We start from the raw sequence: 8,225 nt of genomic DNA on the forward strand, positions 1-8,225 counted from the left end.
ATGTCCAGCGCAGCAAGCAGGGCCCGACTGGTGACCGTTACACCAGAGACAGGGGAAACTCGTTGGCACTACCGAACGCAACAATGGGACAAAGTGTCGGCTTACGGTGGGATTACCGAACGTAGTTTTCTTTGGTCGACGTGTTATCAGATCGGACAGCCGCGGAACACAACAGAGCTATTGTCGCTAAGATCAGGTGATGTGGCGAGCTGGCGGCGCGCGATGCCTTCTTGCGCAACGTCTGTTGATACCAGAGCTGACGCACGAAACAGACGGCGGGGCGCCTGCGAATTCTCCGCGTGGTGTGCGCGTCTCGTCACCAGAGGGGTGGCTGTTTTTCTAAGCACCTCGCCAGACCGTCGTCTCATATCTGGCAACACCATGTCGGTGTAGCCGTATTTCTCTGTCCGTCGCCATCTGTACCATTTGCTTGTAGTTGTTGCAGTTCATTCCACTAACAACACTTTGTAATATGGGTTTTCTGGGCCTGTCTCTTATTTTTTTTTACCCGGAAGTTTTCCTTCCAAGATTTTTTTATGAAGCTACTACGTCCAATTGGGCCTCCAGTTAATTTAGTTTTTCTTCTCTATATCATGTTAATACTCTCCTCTCTTTAATTTCTTTTAATATTTGTGCATTAGATATCCATTCAGTCCAGGATGTTTTGTGGCTGTTCTCAATATCCACACCGGCGTTGGTTTAAAAATTTACGTTTCTCGTTTTCCCAGAGCTATAACCTGAAATGCTCAGAATAAATGTCTAGATGAATTTCTTTGTTGTTTCCATATTATGGTGGTTGTCTGTTAACAAATTATTCTCTGAATATAAGGCGTGTGAGGCAGAGTAGCGGCAATTAAGTGGCAGTGTGAGTGAATGAGTGTCATTTCCTCTTCACTGTGTGACAACAATATTAGCCACTTTATACACATTTGTTTCTTTTTTTAAAAATATATATATATAAGGGTACCGATAATTGAGCATTGGTCGCCCATAAACTCCAAACACACACACACACACACACGCACGCACGCACACACACACACACACACACACACACACACACACACATACACACACACATTGAATGCTTATTTGGTCATTGCAATTTTCCTTTTAATATCCATTATATTTCTGTCATATCTGTTTTTGTAGTTCACAAGTAGCACAATTTATTTATATGCATTAGAATTTTGTTTCTTATCTTAATGTTTGCCATCACTAGTCTATTCAGTTCATCTATCACCATTATTTTAGTGTTATATGTGTTGATTTGCAGTTTGTAGTTATACAAACCGCTGGACACAATAATGAATATGTAGTTCATGTCCTTCTTAGCATCCATAAGACTATTATATCATCAGTAAATCGAAAACAATGTATTTGTTTCCCATTGATATTGATCCATATGGTGTTACTATCCATTGTTTTTATTGCATTTTCTACACATAAATAAAGTTATTTAATTATTTAAGTGCCTGACAATCCTTACCAGTTCTAATAAGAATAACTGGCTCACTCACATTGTCCTAGATATTATTAAAGAAGATCTTACATTTCGTCAACTTCATAGAAGGATTTTAGTATCCGCAGCCACCTGAGCTGAGATTTTTTTGAAAAGAATCTGTGGATCACTTAGCTGTCCTGCGTAAGACAGCGTTTATTGTAGCATGTACGTCACTGGGACAGCTTCAAGAAGTTCAAAATGTTCAAATGCGTGTGAAATCTTACGGGACTTAACTGCTAAGGTCATCAGTCCCTAAGCTTACACACTATTTAACCTAAATTATCCTAAGGACAAACACATACACCCATGCCCGAGGGAGGACTCGAACCTCCGCCGGGACCAGCTGCACAGTCCATGAGCTTCAAGAAGTCAAATCTTCATCCGTAACGATAAATCACCCCAGATCATGACGTAGCAAGTAACCTATTTTTCAAAATTTCAAGGAATCTTTAGGCTTGCAAAACAAAACAAACCAGGACAAAAAGCTCTTCTCTCTCTCTCTCTCTCTCTCTCTCTCTCTCTCTCTCTCTCTCTCACACACACACACACACACACACACACACACACACACACACACACACACACACACACGTACACACACACATCATCCCCCCCCCCCCCATTCACCATATACCACCCTTCCAAATGCCCACGTAACATTTCATTAAAAAAAAACACTCATGCAGTGCTGTAACGTTTTATTCATAAATAATGATTTTTATATATTTATCAAGCAAAAAGATAAGTGTCAAACCTAATTTCAGTACTAAAATTATGGATGAAATATCATCCTAAATTCTTTGCCTGATAGATTTTGTAAGTAGGATATATCAATTTTCCAAATTAAATACATGTTATTTTTGCAATACTGTATATAATGGTAATAGGTATACACGTACTATCGCCAGTGCCCAATGCGAGTGCTGAACAAAGAATGTCTCTGCCGTAAAACAAAATCTTTTTACGTAATTACAGTCATGTTCTTTGATTTCTTTACGTTTTGTGAAGCACGTGCAAGTTGTCAGCTGTGAATACCTTTCTGAAGTGCTACGAAACTAACGTCACTGGGAAACATACATTACGTTTTCCAGAGTAATGAGGAACATACCAACAGATATTAATAACTGTAAGTTAAACCGATCTCATAATGTAATTAATTCTCATCACGTTCATTTTTACTTCTTGCCACAGTACGCACCCCCACCCCTCCTCCCCCAAACGCTGCAAACGTGCAAAAAATATGTACCATCTGACGATGAATCGGCTAGGCCATTCGAAACCGGTAATGGAAAATAAAAATTAAAGACTAAAACAAAAGGCGACTGGCTGCAGTTATTTCTGGAAACCTTTAATTAAATCTTCTCATTATCAACGTCAAGGTTTATTCGCTAATTCGATAGTTTAGCAAGCGCGAGAGAGCTCGGAATTCCCTGTGATATTCCGCCAGAGATGTCCTCTCCCAAAGCTATCAGTCCGCCTGCGCGGTCTTATCTCTGTGCGCCTTGATATGTGATAACGGGAATTTTCCCCTATGTAAAGCAGCCGCTCGCTCTTAAAGCACAAAGGGAACTAGAAAAGTTCATTAAGAGTTCATTTTCGGAGTTCCTTGCCCCACTTACCGGCTCAGTACATATTAGAGAATTGAAAATTAGTGTACAGGTTATCAACAGCTATCATCCATTCACCTTTCTAAATGCCCTGTTCACACCCATTCCAGTCTCACAACAATCACAATTACTCCTTTGACTCCAGCTTTTCATGCCAAAATGCCTTGGTATTACATCAAACAGATCCCTGACATTCCATAAACACCTTTCCAACACAGTTTAGAAGGTACAAGCACGAGTGAACCTGGTGAGAACGCTGGCAGGGTTAGGAACACTTCTGCGCGGAGCATCCATTGCAATGGTATACTCTACAGCAGAATACTGCGCATCAGTTCGCTTCTGCAGCGCTCATATGAAGAAAGCTGATGTTTACCTGACTGCAGTTACGAGAACAGTTAGTGGCACAGTCAGATCTGTACCCAAATGCTGGCTACCAATACTGTCGAACATCTGTCCAGCTCACCTTCGTCGAAGGGCGTCTTCAAATGGCTCTGAGCACTATGGGACTCAACTGCTGAGGTCATTAGTCCCCTAGAACTTAGAACTAGTTAAATCTAACTAACCTAAGGACATCACAAACATCCATGCCCGAGGCAGGATTCGAACCTGCGACCGTAGCGGTCTTGTGGTTCCAGACTGCAGCGCCTTTAACCGCACGGCCACTTCGGCCGGCTACGAAGGGCGTCTCTCTACTACCCTTATCAACAAGTTTTTAAATGCGAATCAGTCCCCCTTCACGAAGATTTACCCTCGCTGCCAAGGAAACTCTTCAAATGTAGATCTAGCCGTATGTAAAGTACACCAGGGGAAAAAAGAAAGTAGGAGTGCTCTGCTGAATTACAGGACACTGTAACTGACGACGATTTACAGTAGGGCTTTCGAGCATATACTGCTTTCCAACATTAGGAATTACCTCGAAGAAAAGTTGTGCGATTGCATTCGTGGCAGAAATGTCACAGATCACAGTATCTGACGGAAAGTCATCGAGTTAAACGGAAGTGCGTAAGTGATGTCTGGAGTTCCCCATGAAAGTATTATTGTTACCTCCAGTTCCTAATATCTGTGTAAACGATTTGCAAGATAATCTGAGCAGCCCTGTTAGATTGACTGCAGGCGATGCTGTTATTTACCGTCTAGTATAGTCATCAGAAGCTCAAAACCAATGGCGAAATGATTTACGCCAGATAACTGTACAGTGCAAAAAGTGGCGACTGACCCTAAATAATAAAAATTGCGAGGTCATCCACATGAGTATTAAAAGGAATCCGTTAAATCACGTTTACATGATAAATAATAGAAATATAAAGGCTGTCAGTTCAGCTAAATACTTACGGAATACAACTGCGAACAATTTAAATTGGGACAATCACACAGATAACGTGGGAAAGGCGAACAAATAACTGCGATTTATTGGCAGAGCACTCAGAAGATGCAACAGACCTACTAAAGAGACTGCCTACATTACGCATGTTCCACCTCTTCTGGAGTACTGCTGTGTGATGTGGTACCTGTATCAGATAAGTTTGATGGAGGACACCGGAAAAGTTCAGAGAAGGGCAGCATGTTTTGTATTTATCGAGAAACAGCGGGGAGAGTGTCACGGATATTATAAGGCGAGGAGGGGTGGGTAAAGCTTTTTCCGTTGCGGCGAGATCTTTTCAGGAAATCTCAAACATCAAATTTCTCCTCTGAGTACGAAAATACTTTGTTGGCACCCACCTACATAGGGCGAAATGATTATCAGAGCTCACACGTGAAGATTTAAGTGTTCGTTTATCGCCGGCCAGTGTGGCCCAGCGGTTCTAGGCGCTGCAGTCTGGAACCGCGCGTCCACTACGGTCGCAGGTTCCAATCCTGCCTCGGGCATGGATGTGTGTGATGTCCTTAGGTTAGTTAGGTTTAAGTAGTTCTAAGTTCTAGGGGACTGATGACCTAAGATGTTAAGTCCCAAAGTGCTCAGAGCCATTTGAGCCATTTTTTTTTGTTCGTTTATCCCACGAGCTGTTCGAGAGTGAAGTGATAGAGAAATAGTTTGAAGGTGGTTCGACGAACCCTCCGCCAGACATTTGTGAACCGTAGAGTAGTCACATAGCAGTAGATGTAGAAGATCTACATATGAAGAAGCCCAAATGCTCTCCACTGGCTGCAACCAGGATGCTGAATGTCTGAGTGGCAGGCTTCCATTGTCCTAGAGATGTGTGGGCACAGCTTAACAGATCCCAGACTGGAGAAGGTATGTGCAAATACATCTCCCAGAAGTGGGTCTTATCCACCGACAATACGTGCAACTGTGGTGATATTCCGACAATGAGACACACTGTAAATGAGTGCCGTAACAAACGTTTTCCTGGTGGTAACACGAGTGACGAGGCGCTCCACTTGATTGAGTCTTCAGACATTCGTGTGTAATCTGAACCGTTGAATGTTTGTATAGTGTTAGCCGTTGTAGATGTGTGTGTTCTTGGTCAAATATGTATAACATATCACGTTTCATTATCTGTATCTGTCACGAGAGAGAACAACGTCAAAATCACAGTCAAGTACGTGATCTCTTCAAGAAACTCAACTGAATTTAACCTCGTACGTTGATGGTAGACGACGGAAGTTATCCCCATTGGAGACAAGAGAGTCTTGTTGTGGCGTAGAAACAGTAGTTTGAACAGTTGCATTCCACAAGAACGACAGTTCCGACACTTTTGTTGCTATTTCATCACGCAGGCACAGTTCCTAAACGCCAGAAACCTTGTGCCACAACTGTAAAATACAGACCGGCTATCTGCCAGTAACTCGAACAAACTCCACGGCGGCCCTCCCTCGTAAGTTGCGTAATTAGCAACCCTGGGAAAGTACACACTGCATAGTGGGTGGGCTAACTGCTGCCTACGGCCCGTTGCAGTCAGCTTATCACTCTACACCCAATACGAGACGCAGAATGTCGAACACGTGTTCCTGCGAAAGACAACAGCTCGCTGTGTACGTCTGTGGTGCCTTCATAAACTATAGTGCCTTCCGTGAGTGGCTCTTAACGTTAGAAATACAGTTACAGTTCCTCCACGGCTGTAAAAAGGGACTCTGCGAAAGTCGTCAGGTCATTACTTAAAATGTTGGTGTAATATGTCTGTGCGACGTCACAGATCTGGAAGCAGCGGTACTCACAAGTAAAGACCGTTTTTACGACATGTTTCTTCTGCACCTGTGCCGTTACTTCGTATGACCACCGACGCCGTCGGGACCCACTAAGGAAGCGGCTGAGCTGTGTGTGTGTGCGTGTGTGTGTGTGTGTGTGTGTGTGTGTGTGTGTGTGTGAGGGAGGGGAAGGGGCAAGGTAGGAGAAACATAGAGCCTTCTTACACTTCGGGAAAGTGGCGTGGCTTTTAGACAGACCGGTTAACAGTGTCCACAATGGTCGAACTTCAAATACGAGCCCTCCCTTTCATTGCTAGTAAGATATTCAGAAGCAGTTCCCTGACCTAATTAAACCTACAACGAAATCTACGTCTACATGCCCCGATGACCTCTGTACAGAGCTTGGTGGCGAGTACTTCGCACCAGTATGAAGTTCGGGGAGTAGGAAAGACGTACTGGCGAAGCTGACGCTGTGACGACGGATCGTCGGTCGTGCCTGGTCAAACATTTCCCGCGAAACGTAAGAGTATCTGAGTTCGAGTCCCAGTGCGACACACTGTTTTGGTATGTCAGAGAGTTTCAAACCAGCGCACGCTCCACTGCAGTGTGTAACAATCATTCTGATTTAGTACCAGTATTAGCAATTGTTTGTACTGTTTCGTGTGCGTGTGAATCGAGGGGCATACAACTATCTACGCGCGCATGTACATGCTCATAATTCAAATGGCTCAAATGGCTCTGAGCACTAGGGGACTTAACATCTACGGTCATCAGTCCCCTAGAACTTAGAACTACTTACACCTAACTTACCTAAGGACATCACACAACACCCAGTCATCACGAGGCAGAGAAAATCCCTGACCCCGCCGGGAATCGAACCCGGGAACCCGGGCGCGGGAAGCGAGAACGCTACCGCACGACAACGAGTTGCGGACTGCTCATAATTTTCTAATCTTATTCTCGCTATGATCACCCAGCATTTTCGATGGAGGCAGTAGAATTATCTCACAGTATTGTGTTCCCTTGTGTTGTCGAAATATTGTTTTTTTTTTTTTTTTTTTTTTTTGTTTTTTGCTCAGATAGTATGCGTAATCAAGTATCGGAAGATTAGATGAGACATTGGACTTCGTAGGTACGGAGCAAAGAAAATACGATAACTTATAATATCTCTTCCGCAGTAAATTCATTAGAACTGTTTGATAAAAATAAAATTTCTGCTCTTTTCGCCGTTTCGTAAAACCAAACGAAAAGATAGAAGGCTTTGTAAGAAGATCAGTTCTCTCTCTGACTCTTGAGGCTAACAATTGCTGACCATATTTATAGTTTCATACTGTAATCTTTGACTGCAATGATTCCTCTTTCGTTTTCCATCCAATTTATTTTCACTCGTTTTGAAGAAAAAAAAAAAAAAAACAATAACTCGATTTTATTTTGGTAAAACGAATAGCATTAAAAAAATAGGAACACTTGGAACTAAAACCCTATTTACTTCAAACAGATTCGTCTTTTTTGACTAGTCCAGTTGGCACCATGCCCAACATTTCTCTAAATGTGATATGCCGAAACTGATGGTAAGCTGTCAGGAGTACAGGCTTAAGAAAATGTTACCAACCGTACAATGTGAAATGTTCACGGAAAACCTTTATTGATGCGATCTGATAACAATCGCAAGTGATTTCTAACAGTCACAGATATGAATATGCTGACTGTAAAAATAACTGTCGTACACAGATGGAAATGGATACTGAAGCAGCAAATCTTCACCGAGATCTGAAGATGGAAACCGGTAGCCTAAGGATCAAAAGTTTTGTGATCATTGAGCGAAATAACGAGGAGAAGGCATCAAGCATGAAGAGATGCAGGTGATTCGCAGCTGTTAGCGTGTCTTCGATCACCACCACAGCTCCCATGCAACGGCAGGAGAATGTCTACCGTAGTATAAATACTGCTTCCATCAGCCTGCATCCGTGGCCGCTGCACCTTTCGGG

The sequence above is a fragment of the Schistocerca serialis genome, chromosome 5 (genome assembly GCF_023864345.2).
Source record: "Schistocerca serialis cubense isolate TAMUIC-IGC-003099 chromosome 5, iqSchSeri2.2, whole genome shotgun sequence".
Lineage (NCBI taxonomy): Eukaryota > Metazoa > Arthropoda > Insecta > Orthoptera > Acrididae > Schistocerca > Schistocerca serialis.